Below are 17,294 nucleotides of genomic sequence, written 5' to 3'. Positions count from 1 at the left end.
ACTAGGTCGGGGGAATAGGGATGAGGGATAGAAGGCGGGTATGAGATAGGGGTTGGGTGCGGGATAGGGTAAGGTACGCAGTATAGGTAGGGTATAGGGTATATGAGGCGGCGTAGGGCTAGGGCCATATGCAGTATAGTTGATCACCTGAAGCAGATGTATTGTTCTGAAACAGAACGCCCAAAACTATATATATATATATATATATATATATATATATATACATATATATATATATATATATATATATATACATACATATATATATATATATATATAAATATATATACATATATATAAATATATATATACATACATACATACATATATATATATATATATATAAAATATATAAATATGTATATATATATACATACATATATATATAAATATTTATATATATATATATATAGATGTGGTTCTCTTTCAGCTTGTTTCGCCAGTTTTTTCCCCATGCAGGACCTTTAATGAAACATATCAGGTAAAGCCTCGTAGTTGTATCTACCCAGAAAGGTTTTATTTCTTAGCCTTAAGAAGAGCATACTAGATGACTTTGTATTAGGAACGTTGTTGACGAATATTTTAAAACTGTCAGTCAGCGCAATTACTTCTGCTGTGGTGTATACTACCTATCCCTGAAGGTACTGCAGCCTAATTTGCATATCGAGGCACTCAAAGCGACATTTGCTAATGACATCCAGTAGTGTAGATTCTTATTAGGTGTACTTCTGTGAGAAAAAGGAAAGAAGTGTATCCCCGAGCCCATATACGATAAAACTCACATGTAAATACGTAAGCAGAAATAAATGACCGTGCCAGTCACTATATAGAAAACACACACTATACGCCTATATGTATAGTTGAGTTTAATGTTAAGGAAACTTAACAGCGTTCACGCAATACGAATACCATTAAAAGAAGACATTCAAAATAATATAGCCTAAGGTGTTTATTGTTTTGTTTTTCTTAATTTCTTTTTTTCAGCCTCTTTCTGTTTTTGCAAATCGTTTCAACAAGTAGATATAGTGTAAGCTTCTTGTCTCTTCGTAGAACAGTAGAAGTATGATAAAGACCGTTGGACCGTATGCCTACCGCTATAACATCCCTCATATTACCGCTTCATGAAGCGTAACAAATATATCCTTGAGATTCAGCTGGAGATGTAACATCATTATTGCCACTCGTCATGTATACAACTCATTACCAAAGCTCCATCCGCGTTTAACTAAAAAGTGCCGTCGATTCGTAGAGTTTTGCATTCATCAATTCAAATCAACTGAGACATCGCGGTCAATGACATTAGACTACAGGCTAGCGTTTGTATATGTATATTTGTTTATATATATATATATATATATATATATATATATATATATATATATATATATATATATATATATATATATATTTATATATTTATATATATATATATAGGCCTATATACACCAGCTGATATGAAAGTTCACTGCAAGTATATTAGATTATTGACCTTGTATAACAAGGAAGATAATGACAACGTATCGACCGCAGTGTGCTTTCATCGTAGAGTTGATATATCAGTCATACTGCTGCGTAGGTAATAAATTGACTTCATACAGAGAACAATTTTGTTTGTTTTTTTTGTTTACAGTATAAAAAAATGCTAACAGTAATCTCTTTGGTAGCGGCCAAATCAAATCAATATAAAGGCCATTGTTTTCAGCTGTCGGGTAGGGGAGGGGAGAGGGAGGGTGAAGGGGGAACGAGCTCGGTTTATCTACAATGATATAGGGCCCATCAAGTTCATTGCGATATCCTAGTGATGCACTTGTAAACCTACTGGGGCCGTTTCTAATCCACCTGTAACTTGTACTAGTGCTGGTGTACTGCCTGCAGAGGTGTCGAAAAGCCAAGGCTGGCGTGAGAGACAATTAGGTCACCAATCATCCTCCTCTACTATTCATATCCACTAAAGCTGTTCAGTATATTTTGAAAATGAGAATACACTTTTATTTAAAGGATGCCCACCTCCCCCGCCTCCTCCCATATCAAACCCCGGGTATGGGGGTATGGCTCCTCTTTGTGCCATACTGCGAATAGAGCACGTTCATTGATGCATGTATATAGTATAGCCTAATCGTTGATGACGTGATGCTTCTATCGAACTACAACTCACAAGCTGTAGTGCCCATTAATCTAACGAGGGGTAGTTGGCGGACAAGTCAAAACATCTCTATAATTTCTTTCTCGTCAAATCGAGTATAGACAGATAAATGAATGCATGAAATACCGAACAAGAAAAACAAATGTAATCTAACACCGTTTCCCGCCGACTCGGATCAGTCCATCATTCTGACTGTTGAAATTTGTAATGCCTCCACTGAGATGATCCCACAGTTATCAACCAGTGGGGGATGGGAGTGTTCAGGAGTTAATTAAGGATGGGTCGGCCGTGTTGTCATTGTAACCGATCCAATGTAGGGGATTCTAGGAGAAATCCCACCCCCACCCCGTCCCAGAAAACAATAAAGAAATATGAGACGTCACCTGGTGTATTCTGAGGTACATTTAGACTGCAAATTAGATCTATATAAGGCCTAAATTCACGGTTGTGGTAAACAAATTTTTTAAATGTTTGTGTGGAGTTGAAAGGGATTGTGAAGGAGGGGACGTGTGGGGGGGGGGGGGTGTACAGCACTGAACCCGTGCCTGAATCTAATTGAGGATAAAGTGACTTTTCGACGTTTTGGTGTGTTATTAATTCCTCATGGGAGGCATCATGGGTTTGTCATTTCTAATTGTCTTTCAGACGCACACACAGAGAAGAAGGAATCCAACTCAGAATTGTTGGCTATACGTACCTGATGCTGCTGTTGGTTTCCTGATTTTAAAGTTTTTTTGTGGTCATATTAAAAAAGTTAATAATAGGATTACTGTCTATATTTTGTCTTAAGTTATATGAATAACACACAAACAGTTTGATCAACGTTTATATTTCTCTCTCTCTCTCCAACAATAACTCCACCTACTTCTCTCCCTATCTCTCTTCACCTCTCGCTTTTTAATTAGACGTATAGATATTATAAAAAGAGCATGAAACCTGTTATGCAAGTTGAAAACCAAAAGCATGAAACCTACTTCATATATATTTCTGTCTAACATTCAACAATGCAACATATAAAGGAACATAACTCGTTTGAGCAAGTTTCCACTCGTCGGCTTAACTTTAACGAGCTAGAAACGGGTACATCGAGTTTGCTTTATTTCACCCGAAATTTTTGGTTGAGGTCCAAGTTTTTTGATATCGGATGCTTTAAACCTGTCCTACATTTCTGAAGAAAAAAAAGGCCTCTGTAATTTATGGACTGAAATTTAGCAAAACGAGCCTGAGAACCAGGCCTTCTTAATAACCCGTATACAGAAAGCATCAATATTACACAGAGACTGTCAATTAAGTTTGAGCTTGAGTTAACTTTCCTTTCCGATTTTGGTATTGTTTTGAAGGGGAATGGGTAATTTTGTTTTAATTTCCAAAGCGATATTACTTGGTTGATTTCGCCCCTGTCCCACACCTGAGCTAACATAGAAACCTCTGCCATACATGCATATACAGTTAGCTCATTCCATACACACACTGACAATATTGATTTGTACGATATGTATATACCAGGTAACATGTAACAACTGCAACGGCGTAATCAAATCAAACAGACCATGAATTTGTTACCGGAAATTCGCATGATTAACTTAATATACTGGTTGCATACTGTTGTGTGGAACGGTGGTTGTGGTTATATTGTGTAAATATGTGTACTGTTAATATATATCGTATTATATATATCGTATTATATATATATATATATATATATATATATATATATATATATATATATATATATATATATATATATATATATATATATACATATATATATATATATATATATGTATGTAAGGGTGTACGTATGTGTGTATGTGTGTATGTATGTATGTTTGTATGTGTATATATACTTGGAGGTTCAGTTATGTTCAATCTATTATAGATGTTTGACGATCTAATCTTTTCCTCTTTAGTCGAACATGCACAAGGCCAATTCTGTAAGTTGCAACATTACCATACACGGAGCCTTCTAAAGCAACATCGGAATCGTAGCAAACTATGACCTTAAAACTAAACAGCATTTGTGTTGAGTTATAAATCTGTGAATACCATTTGAAATGCAACTTTCGTCAACAAAATCACTTTACATGGAAACATTCCCGAAGCTTTCTGCTTATAACGATAGCCTAAAATACCCCGAAGCCTCGGTAATGTTCAGACTGTAACATTACCATGCACATGTTGTTCCTATATATGTGCACAAGTCAATAGTCTAACATGTAAAAAGCCAATTCTGTAAGTCACAACATTACTTCATAGAGCCTTCTGCACATGTGATATAGTATATAGAAACCCATATGTTGATAACACACACAACGAACATTATGTTAGTTGCAACATTACCGACAACCAAATCATGCATGTGCTCGTCGACAGGCTAACATTTGACAATGTTGTCATTCTTGTTTGCAACATTATACCTTATCTTTCATGACTTGTGCTACAGTCAATAGGTTAATAGGAAAAGCATTGTCCATAAGTTGCAGGATACATTTGACCGAGACATAAACGTTCAGGTTATAGCCACAATTAGCTTTTACACTAAATAGATGATTGCAAGCCGTTGTAAGCATTGAGAAGGATATTTCACACTTACCTGAGAAATACGTGGTCCTATCCGATCCATATGTAGATATTTATATGCTTTTACCACAAAAACAACTGGAATGTTTAAGAAAACTTTGGTCATATCAACTTTGTTCGCAGCAATGTATGAAATACATCCCTAAAACAAAAGTGCACACTGCCACATTGATTACAGTTCATGTATCTGCAGTGTGTGCGTGTTTTCCCCCATTAACACTTAAAGCTTAATAGAATGAAATATTGACTGTGAAATCAATATTGTTTCATAGGCTTCCGTTTCTATATAACTTTCGTGCAGTATATTATCCGACCCTACAGCAAACTATTCCAGTAGAAACATGTAATCACACATAATATAGAAGAGGTTATTTGCGTGCCGGGTGCTGAAAAGAAATTCAATGTACTCATTGGAGAAAATATTTGAGACAAAAAACAGAAGAAGAAAAATGAAGAGAGAAGTTGTTTACAACGTGGCATATATTATCTGCCCAAGGGGGACGGCGTGGATTTGCTTATGAAGTGTCTCCTAATATATCTAGGCCTACATCCTTCATCTTATTGGTATAGCGATGTAGATTTGAGAGGTTTAAAGCATGGGTCCATTGAATTCAATGTATACGTCATTTGTATAAGCTAATTAGTAACAAAAGCTTGTTGTTCCAATATTAAACCTGTAATAGGTTCAGTTAGGATAGGTTGTTTGTTCAATTTTTTTGCAAATGTCGTTTTGGGAACATATATACATCACTGTTGTGATGACGTCACTGGATCACACATTACCAACATAAAATTACATCCTGTCACAGAATTGAATCAGTTTCCAATTCTATGCTTTTATATTCTATGCTATTCTATGTTATTATGTGCTATTCTATGCTGTGCTATTCTATGATATGCTATTCTATGTTATGCGTTTCTATTCAATGCTATGCTATGCTATGCTATTCTATTCTGTGCTTTTCTATTCTGTGCTATTCTATTCTGTGCTATTATGAGCTGTGCTATTCTATTCTGTGCTATTCTATTCTGTGCTATTATGAGCTGTGCTATTCTATTCTGTGCTATTATATGCTGTGTTATTCTATGCTATTCTTTCTATTCTGTGCTATTCTATTCTGTGCTATTCTATTCTGTGCTATTGTATGCTGTGCTATTCTATTATGTGCTATTATATGCTGTGCTATTCAATGCTATGGTATGCTATTCTATGCTATGCTATTCTATTCTACGCTGTGCTATTCTATTCTGTGTTATTCTATTCTGTGCTATTCTATTCTGTGCTATGCTATTCTGTGCTATTATATACCGTGCTATTCTATTCTGTGCTATTCAATGCTATGCTATGCTATGCTATTCTATGTTATTCTATTCTATTCTACGCTGTGCTATTCTATTCTGTGTTATTCTATTCTGTGCTATACTATTCTGTGCTATTATATACTGTGCTATTCTATTCTGTGCTATTCTATGCTGTGCTATCTTATGCTATGCTATTCTATTCTGTGCTATTCTATGCTGTGCTATCTTATGCTATGCTATTCTATTCTGTGCTATTCTATGCTGTGCTATTCTATTCTATGCTATTCTATGCTGTTCTACTATATGCTGTGCTATTCTTTACTGTGCAATTATTTTCTGTGCTATTCTTTTCTGTGCTATTCTATGCTGTATTATTCTATTCTGTGCTATTCTTTTCTGTGCTATTTTTAACAGCATAGTACGTGATGTAAGTACGTGATTTTAGGGCATTTATTTCAAATTGTTATACAGGAAAATGCAAACGCTGTTTAGAACGAGTTGTTTGGCCAAAGAAATGCGCATAAAACCACTTGAGTGTAAAATGAGATAAGAAACTATCAAGAATGAAATTCCTGGAACTGACGCTTGTGAATACATTGAATACGAGATGTAAGTAACCTATTGAAGTTAGTTTCTTGTTGTGGCCAATTTAAAGTTGATCATAGAGCCAGCCAAGGAATATATATGAAGCTTGTTAGTGTAGATTACATGAAATATACGTCAAATTTAGTGATCGGTTATGGTTCTATCATTTAATATATAGGTGGCATTTCTACAGTTAATACCGAATACCGTATAATCGCACTCATAATGTACGTGTTTACAAAGAGTGGTTGTTTGGGTGGTTGGGTAAGGCGTAAGGGGTAAGGGTAAGGGGTAAGGGGTGGTTAATAGGTTTACTACATTGTGGGATGAGGCAAGGATGGGAAGTGTTGTCTGGTATTTAAATACAGGTTATAGGTGGACTTGTAAATTTCAATAGTACATTCCAAAGGTGTAGTTTACCATGTCAGAAGTTACAGTTCACACGCTGTGGTTGTTCGTGAGGGGTTAGGGGTAAGGGATAGGTAATACGCCTACTATTTCCGGGAATGAGGCAAACGGAACGGGACTGCACTGTTTTGTTGTTGTTTTAAACCGGGGTTTAAATTACTGAAGCTTAGTTTTAATAACATTTGTATTCATATCCAGTGATAATGCAAGTATGGTTACCTTGCTAAACTTGAAGCAATTAGACAGTAAGTTGTACGCCTAGTTAGGACAACTGATCCACCAATTATATGACACCTAATCAATTTAAACACTCTAATAATTTAACCACGTTGCCTGTGTTTACTACGTCACCAAATTTACGCAAGCCGAATAGCTTTATACCTCAGTTTACTTGTGTTGAAGATTATAATATAAAAAACTACCCACCGACTAAATATCTCTGCCGTATCGAGAAAACGAAAATGGTTTACATGGCTTGCATGATCCTGAAAATGATATCATTTTAAGAAACACCCCGAAAAAATGAAAATAAGCGATGCTTTTTATCAAATAAATCAATGAATTGACCAAAACATAGAGGTAACTTACCGGAATGAGTTTCTGGAAATAAATTCTCCGAATATTCCAAAACTTTAACAGAAGAGACGACCAACCGTTTTTCATATCAATGTTGAATAAAGATTTAACAGTATCAGAAATATTGTTCCTTGGAGAAATAAGTGCAACCATTCGTTTCAGTCCACAAAACTGCTGGCTTTCCAAATCAATTACCAATATTACTACATTAAATCATAATTAAGCGTTAGATTTCAACCGAGTCTGTTTGTATTAGAGCGAACACTCTTGAAAAGATTGTGCCGTATATAGTGAGTAAGGGCGTTCCACAGTCAACGGGATAGCAAACTTGTCTCAAATTCGCTAAGTCGATTGATGACAAAAAAAATCATCTAGCTTTCAAAAATACTTGAAAAACAATAAATATATTCATCAAGCAGCGGCCTCTCCAATATACACTGTGTATATTTCCACCCTGATATCTAAACTATTTAATACAATCATTTTTATTCCTCGCTGTAGACTTTGCAACAGGTCTGGTCACAGAAAGGTTGTAGATATTCGCAAAAAACACGAGCAACAAATCTACAAGATACCTCCTTGATTAAACCAATTGAAAATTCTTCTTATTATGGGCGGATGGCTAGCTGCAGAAGATGAACTAGATAGTCTGCACATCACACCATTTTTAGTCGACAACGAAAAAAAACACCGCACAATCAAATGTGATGGCGCTCTTCAACTTTTAAGTCATAACTTTTTTTTGAAGATACAACCACGATCAATGAAAGGTGTCGTACCAAATTCGTTCCATGTTGTTGACTTATAGACACTATAGATTCGTCACTCTCCAAGCCCCCTAAAGCATAGATAGAAGCTTCGCAACTATCATATCTATACCCATTACTTAGCTGATGGCCTGACCTATCATGACGGCCGTTTTAGATTATGAGCTAGCAGAGGCGGGAGCAAGTTTCAGCACAATGAACTCCAACCTTTCGTCTGCTCGCTCGGAGTAGTAATATCCCCATTTAACCACGAGATATCTAAACAGCTTTAAATTACCTTCAATCCTGCTTAATTTGACACCACCGGTACTTTGATACATGCTGTCTTAAATAAAGGCAGAAAGGGCAATGATAACAGATGAAAATATGTCCAAAAACAAATCACTACTGTTTGGCAATTTAGGTCATTTTATTTCGACAATGGTTAACCTTTCGAGCGGCGGGTGTACATTGCTGCATAATAAGTGTGACATGGTACCTGAAACGTCACGAACATTATAAGGTTATTATCTACAGGTGACACACCACCATTAATAGTTCCATTGACTTTAAACATTAAATTCATCGCTTGAGCTTATTAACTGGCATGTCCTACCCACCATATTATGATAGCTGGGTGATGGTCGCGTACACCTATTAAATTCCCCGTTGACTTACACTCTACATCGTCAACGTATCGGTTCTTTAAGTCTAGATAGCAGATCCTACTAGCTTAATACTACCCCATCACTGGAGAGCTGCAAGTTGGCCTTTCATGGCACCATCAATCTTCCTTATCATGACCGTGAAGAGTGTTTTCCTATGAGCGCCTGAAGCTTTCGTCACTTGTAAACAAACCTCTTTACTCAGTTGTAAACAATTTTCGTACGCTGCTCCTGGGAGGCCTAAAGGGGTCTAAAATTGCCTCAATTGACCCAATTTTTGCACTAAATGTACTTCTATTCATGCTCTTCAACATTCAAGCAACACATACACATCCAAAAATGATGCTACATGAATAACCTTATATGAATATGACACACTAGGCTGCAGAGATATAGCCAGGATGAACAACATACTTCAGTCTAAGTAGTACAGCAAAAAGCGTTGAGATATGACAAACAATATTCACATTGGCAGCTGATGACCGAGATGGAAACTTTTCTTGCATTCAGCATACAGATTGATCTCTACCAAAGACAACAGGCTCAATGTGGTACTGGCAATGTGGTATACACCTACAGGCCGTACATTAAGCAGGCGCCGGGCTATTTTTACTCCCTGGTCCCCAAGACTTTGTGTCAGGTGACAGTTAATTTTCGTAAACGGCGCCTGGTCATTTCCCCAATGTTACTACATCCAAACCTGAAGTTTTTATGTGGCACTGAATATCGACAATTGCGAAATATGACGGAAAACTTCAACAACGGAAGCAAAGAATTAATACCAATGATTCATAATGATATCGTCCATTCTATTAGCAACGTATGAACAAACAGTACAACGTTATTACACAGCTTTGTACACAGACATGTATGCAGCGACGTATGCAGTTACCGACAGACTTTAGTCAATGGAGATTTGGTCGAGACTTCTGATTCTTATCTACGGATCTACGGACTATATCTAAATACACAAACACACAAACGAATTACCATATACCACTATAACGAAAAAGAGTTGTGTAAACGATAAACTGTGTCAGAACAAATATTAATCATTATTACCATTAGTTGCGTATTTCACCAGATCACTTTTAATTTTTTTTTGAGAAATAGTTAGGTTCCCTAGGTCTAAAAGCCCACTTAACAACACCGGTTTAGTAAACTGGTAACTTAAGACATCTGTAAACCGTTTGCCGGAGATTTTTTGTGTAACATTAAACCGTATCCCGGAAAATAGCACGTATATTACTATACATGTAACATATATGTAAAAACAAGTAATCCATAGACGAGTCTGGTTACATGTACATTTTAACCATGTATGTATTTAAATTTAACAATTTCGAGGAAGCAATAAACCTTGCGCAAGATCGTGATACGTTGCAGAGGTTAATCACTGAGCATGTTGAATAGACGAGACTTAACTTACTACTAATACTATATACTACTATGTATTTAAAGATATATGTTTTTTTTTTGTTTTTTTCTGAAGAAAAAAGATAAATATAAATGTATATATGATGTTTGAGATATTAACCCTTATATATATATATATATATATATATATATATATATATATATATATATATATATATATATATATATATATATATATATATATATATATATATATATATATTATAAAGTCTGTTCAAAGTATCTCTTTCGAGATCCGGCTTTAGGATTCACAAATGATTTTCGAGTTGGTTAGCATCATGTTTGATCTCTAGAGCAAGGCAAAATATGTCACCAAAAACAGAACTAGTATTGTTCGATACAGGTGACAAACGCCTACAGTGGAATTACGACCTTCCTTACCGGTTTCGAACCTCTGGACATACAATCAGCGTCCATGGCCTAGTTGGTTAGGGTGTCCGCGTACAAAGCGGGAGGCCCGGGTTCGAATCCCGGTGGAGGCTAGAAGTTTTTTCATTGTTCTTGATTTTCCAACTCATTACGATTTTCATTTATATATATATATATAATTATATACCGAGAAATAAGCACTATTAGCCTATAGGAGTATATACAAGGGGGAAGCAACCAGAGAAGTAAACAATATTATCCTATATATTGTTTCGGTGTTGTGGCATACTATCATGACGGACCGCTTAGCAGAGACCCTATCAGTAATTACTGATCCATACACGACTTTATGTAAACGATCCAGCTTTCATAATTATCGAGATATTGAAAGCATTATATAGAACCGAAGCTCTGGACAATCTCAACGTACTATGTAACGGTGCATAAGTACTAAGTACAACGATGTATACGTAAGTACTATACACAAACTGCCTTATTTGCCGGTTGACGACGGCACGCTGATTCTCGAATGGTACTTGAATATTCATATCTATATCCGATTGCCATTCCAAATTCTGCGAAAAAAACAAAGTTATACAGTAGCGTTTATCACATGTCATTGCCTACAACTACCTCGCATCATTTATATATATATATATATATATATATATATATATATATATTTCATATATGTATATATATATTATTATTATATATATTTTATATATATATATATATATTTCATATATATATATATATATATATAGGCCTACACGCACATGCAGTGTCTGTATGGAGCACACCAACTATAGTTCCTAAAGGAATAATACAACTCACAGACGTACGTTCTCAGGAGTAATTTCACTTCGAAACCTGGTGAAGAATGAGGTCGGGAGAGGGGGGGGGGGTGGGATGGGGAGGGTGATATGGACCTCATTAAACGTTCGACTAACTTCAAGAGAATATGTTGACACCAGAATGGGCACTGTGTACGCTCCATCCAACTCTTTTTTTATAACCTCACACAAAGTATTTAATATGTTAATTATTTTCTGGGGGACCACCCCTAGAGCCCCCTACAAAGGAGTCGAATTCAATGACACCGGTGCATCATCCTCCATTATGGAATCCTTCGTTTGCCTATGAACCCTTCCAAAACATTCAGCCATCTACCATAATCAGTCGGGGTAGTTTTGAATCCCCCTCCTCCCCCCCCCCCCTTCTTTTACCTTTAAGTCACATGCACACCACTGCCTATACCCACTATAACACTATAGCTCAGTTACTCCACCTGTATACGTTCGTTATACTACGCGTCATATGGTTTAGCTTTTTATTGCTATTAGCCATGAAAGAAGCGGTGATTGCACAAAGCGGCTTCATGAATAACGAAACAAACATCCAAACATTCTCATAAATTTCATTAAAAATGTAGCGTCTTAAAAGCACAGCATCTCTTGCAAAACATAATGGAAACCTCGCTAACCCCTTCCCTGATGCAAGCCTAAAAAGAAGGGGAAAAAGAAGAATACAATAAAAAGAAAGAAGAAATTTAATAGATTTATTAGGTAGCGATGAAAGCGAAACATAAACTAAAATGTCTTGTAGTGCTTTTAGAAGTGGAAAGAATGTCATTCAAATATTCGTCGTTAGTAAATTATTCATTACTCTCCAACCGCTTCGAAGTTCAAGTTTATTATTCTTCTCCAATGCTGGGCCGATCATCGCTGAGGCAAGCTACTAAATTAAATCGAGTGACTGTGAAATTTAACATGATAGTCTTTTGTTTTGTTAACATTTCTTTTATTAGCTTCTAAGAATTTGGATCGTAATGTGATGTGTATGGCTGCGTGGGTTAGAAGAATAGTCAAGTTCAACAGCTTGTACTGTTATGTCGACAGTTTTACCAAACCTACAGAATATTATTCAAAATGAGGCTACACTTGATCACAGACACGCTGCGGATAATTTTTCTTTATCAAATGGAGACAGTAGAGTTGGGAGCCACCATCACCCTACGGGTGCAATAATGTAACCCCTCAGGCCCCCCCTCTCAGCCCCCTCAGCCCCTTAGCCCCCTCTGTTAGCTCTTGCATTTTTCTTATATACATTATGACAAAGAAAACACACTACTTCTTTCCTCCATATTTTCCGGGGATTTGGGAGTGTATAGCAACCTCTTGATCCAACCCCCTCCACCCCCCCCCCCATCCCACCATTCCTCTCTCGTCAGGTCTGAATACAAATTAATGAAAGAGAAATTCTTGAATTTTATTCAATCTTTCACATTTCGTCGCCTTTATACACATATTCGTAACCTATGATTATTGTTTTGCAACGCAGGTCTGGCCTTTGCGTCATGTCGCTCCTATTATAATGAAATATTGATTATCTGAGCTCTGTGTAATTTTCTACCAATTCTATCATAAAAACGGGCATATTCTGGCTGAAAGGAACTTTTCTTGACTAGAGGACTTCGCATATAGCACTATAGATATTAATTAGGTAATTAACCCTGTTTTGGTTAAGTAAGTGTCTACAAACGAATCTTTCGATCTATTTTTGTCCCTCTACAAAACCAAGTGACGTGGGATTAACTGCAGCTACTGAAAGTAGCCTACTATGACAAGCCATAAATCATTCTACCGCGTATATAGTGTTGATTAATCAAGCCTATTTTAGGTCAACCCTTTTGTTTTAAAGAAACTTGCTGTGTTGTCAAGCATATTTATTTGTCTTCATGGAAAAATTTCAAAATTTAGTTATCTTAACTTGTTACGTTTAGTTTGACTTTTACATACCTGTGTCTGTACAAAGTGAAAATCTTTGAAAGTATCGGTCACATACTAAAAGAAATTATCAACTCTGCATGGAAAAATTGGGACCGCGTCAGTATATGTATATTGTCAGTTCCTCCTTATGTAGGCCATCATGCGATCAGTAAACGAATATAGTTTGGATTGAACAATGGCGCAAACAGGTATCCTTCAGGGGAGGGGATTGGGCGGGCGGTGGAGGGGCGGGCGTGGGGGCGTTAGCATCTCCCCAGAAAAAAAGTCACAGTACATAAATCGACAACATGTATGTACGGCGATACAACCTAAACAGTTGAAAATTCTTCCACAATGTGTTATAAATTGCCAAAACTATAGAAGCACTTTGAACCACTCAAAGAGGATACCCTCCCTTTATATCACCACCTTGGACGATATACCATATTAGCCATTCCCACATCCCACCCTTCCGCCCTCCCCCATTCCCTTCCGCCCCCAAATCCTCCAAAAATGGTGGTTGCGCACTGGGAATGAGAAATGGATTTAAAGCATTCGTAGATACATTGATCACTTAAACATTTGTGAAGTACGGTATATCTATACATTTTGGTATAGCCCAGTTATAAATATTAGGACAATATGCTCCTTTAAGTTTACTTATATCGTAAAGACAATTGGTATCAGTAAACCTTTCCATTCAGATTTATCTCTAGCACTGAATGTAGGCGATGATTTCAGGTAAGAATATATACTTAAAGGAACATGTTGTGCTGTAACTATAAAACCGTATACACTTGGACAAACTATTAAAACGCCGTTTCAAATTAAACGATGGTGGGAAATTCATTTCCTGTTGTAAAGACGTATTGTGGCTAAATTTGTTTAAAGTGAGTACCAATATTTTTCAAGACAAAATCTCCGGTATAGTTGATCCCTCATATACAAAGCCCCCAGTTACACACACGTTTTTACTCTATGCATTGCGTCATCAGGGTTTCTACAGAATTACCAAAATAAGTTGATGAAAGTGTATATAGGCTACATATAGAGCCTCCTTCCCTATATCAGCTACCGTACCTTCCCACCCGGTATCCAGTCCTTCCCTCCATTAAAGAACCGTCCTTTACCCACACCGCAGCCTCTGAGCATACAATTCAAAGATGATAGAGTACCAAACTTGAAGACGTGTAAACAAGATTGCTTTCAGTAGTAAATGCATCATAAAGATAAACACATTGCAAACTTAGAAACCTTAAGTCATGTGGAGATGAGGTAATATATTTATACACTAAATGTTGCCCCCTTCTCCACCCCCCCCCACCACCCCAACATTACCCGATGTCCCACTCGCTATTTCGTATACCATAGGCCTATGTCACTGTAACTCTATCTTAGACCACGGGTTTATACACTAAATGTTATCCCCCCACCCCAACGTTACCCGATGTCCCACTCGCCAATTAGTATATCATAGGCCTATGTCACTGTAAGTCTATCTTAGACCACGGGTTAATACACTCAATATTGCCCCTTCCCCGCCCCACCCAACGTTACCCCCATGTCCCACTCGCCATTTCGTGTATCATAGGCCTTTGCCACTTTAAGTTTACCTTAACCCACGAGGAAGTTGTTATCATAATGATTCTATATCAATCACATAACTTCAACGTTTCTAAGTTAGTTCGAGATGAAAGATGTAACTAGTCTAGACTCGAGTCAGTGAATTTCAAAACTGAAATGTCTCGAACCGGTTTGTCAAGGGCCTATACCCTACCCTACCCTCCCTCCTACACAGGAATAACATTATTACTGGGGTAAATGGCTCGCAGTCTCGAGTCAGGAAAATGACAGCTATTAATTCGACTCCGTGACCTGAGATTTTATTACAACTCTGCCGTTAGACTCTCATACTAGATACGAATATATTCGACCAAGAATGTAACATTTGTGAGGCGATTTTTTTCTTCTCTCGCTAATCTAACACATGTGTTATACCAAAAGCAGATTCGTGGTAATATACCCCTTTAAAGTGTATAAGGTAGGATTTATATGGTAAGCAGTACTAGAGGCTTGCTGTATCACTGAGGAGATTAAATTGGTTTAGTCGCTAGCAACAAATAAAAGTCGATTTTCTAATTAAAGCCATGCTAAAGTGTGAAACCCATTGACAGACCCCGGTGCCTTTATAATGAAACAGTTTGACAATTACTGTTGGTTGTAACTGATACATATAACCTTTTGTAACAGTATAGCGAGGAACTCTCTCAATTTGCATTAAGACCCTGTCGTATGCATGCAGTAGCTATATAAATTCAAGAAAACCGCCATGCTTGAATGTCATCAGTTATTCACGAAAAACACAAGCTGCTACCCATGCTTGATTTACGTTCTTATAACTAAACGAAGGGATAACGATCTCGTACATAATATGTGCAGACGAGACCTGCATTCTAATGAGGATAAATGTTGCTGCATAATAACATCACAAGGTATAAGGTAGTATACTAGTTGCTTAACATTACCCATATAGAGCTCCCGAACGCAAGAATGCTATATATAAGGGTGTAATGAATGTACACATTAGGCTACTATGATATATATATCAAAGATGCATTTCTGGTAACTTGACAACAAGAAACAACCGAGGAGAATCTTCGACTTACCCGTGATGATCCATGCTAGAAAAACTAGGCCTGACTTCAGCACGCAATGTGTGTGCTTCATGAGAACAGCTACAACTGAGAACTAAACTACAGTATCTATAGGTGCCACCGTACTATTTGGAACATTAAAGTCGTAGCAAACTCAGCAATAATTTTAACCATAAATCATGATTTACGAGAGGATTGCGATGAACCAAGCTCAGAAAGCGTTCGCTTCGTTTGGTCATGGAGCTATAAAGATAATCTGTTTATAGCTCCATGGTTTGGTTAATCGCTCTTTCAGAGAGCTGACATTTTGTCAATAGGTGATGTCATTGTGGTGCTCTATAGGAGTATAATTTTTTGTTCCTTTTTAACTTTTTTATTTCCAATTACACAAAATATTTTCTAGGTGGTTGTAAACCGCGTTTTGATGTTAACAATGCCAATATTTGCTTATATTTTAGGACTATCAACCTTTGAGAAAGAGATCTGGAAAAAGCTATATCAAGGGAAAATATAGTCAAAAATATATATATAATACAAATTCAAGCGATAGTGAAGAAATGATGCCATATTTAGAAACATTAAAATATCCGTTCTTGTCAATTAAATCTGAGATATATATTTTCAACGAAATAATATTTCTCTATGATGCTTTTGCATAGTGGTTCCTCCTCCGCACCCTCTATTACATTCAGTACATTAACAGGCAGGTTTGCAGAGGGTGCGACGGTTGCGTATTCCTCACAGCACCCCCTCCTCCTCCCTCCCCACCATATCCCCTACCTCACTGTCAAACCAGGGTAGGGAATGGTCTTATACGTCATTGGTATAAATTTAAGAAAACTGTACTAACGCGCATGTACATGATCTAATTACACAGTATATTCAATCCCCATATAGCGTATATGGAGTTTTCAAAGGGCAGATCAATCAGTAACCCCCCCCCCCGCCTTCCCCATACCCGCCCCCCCCCCTGCAGGGTTAGTGGCCCTTCCCCTAGAATTAGGTACACATGAGGATCCTATTTAAGCACCGGCAAATTCCCTACCCTGACATTCACA

General features: G+C 36.9%; 1 protein-coding gene across 3 annotated transcripts in view; it reads right to left on the bottom strand.

The window, feature by feature from the left end:
* The window catches only part of LOC139966641 (dual 3',5'-cyclic-AMP and -GMP phosphodiesterase 11A-like), a 100,181-nt gene extending 83,550 nt beyond the window's left edge, over positions 1-16,631 (bottom strand). Inside the window, exon 1 of one of the 3 annotated variants that reach the window (XM_071969885.1) lies at positions 16,249-16,631. The gene's annotated coding sequence lies outside the window, so the exon portion shown is untranslated. Of the gene's footprint in view, positions 1-4,736; positions 5,031-7,606; positions 8,200-16,248 lie in introns of those variants that run through there. The other 2 variants (XM_071969884.1, XM_071969883.1) reach the window with 2 other exon arrangements.
* Between the last annotated feature and the right edge of the window lie 663 nt (positions 16,632-17,294).

The sequence above is a fragment of the Apostichopus japonicus genome, chromosome 4, assembly GCF_037975245.1.
Source record: "Apostichopus japonicus isolate 1M-3 chromosome 4, ASM3797524v1, whole genome shotgun sequence".
In the NCBI taxonomy this organism is placed as follows: domain Eukaryota; kingdom Metazoa; phylum Echinodermata; class Holothuroidea; order Aspidochirotida; family Stichopodidae; genus Apostichopus; species Apostichopus japonicus.
This window is presented reverse-complemented; position numbering and strand designations above follow the sequence as displayed.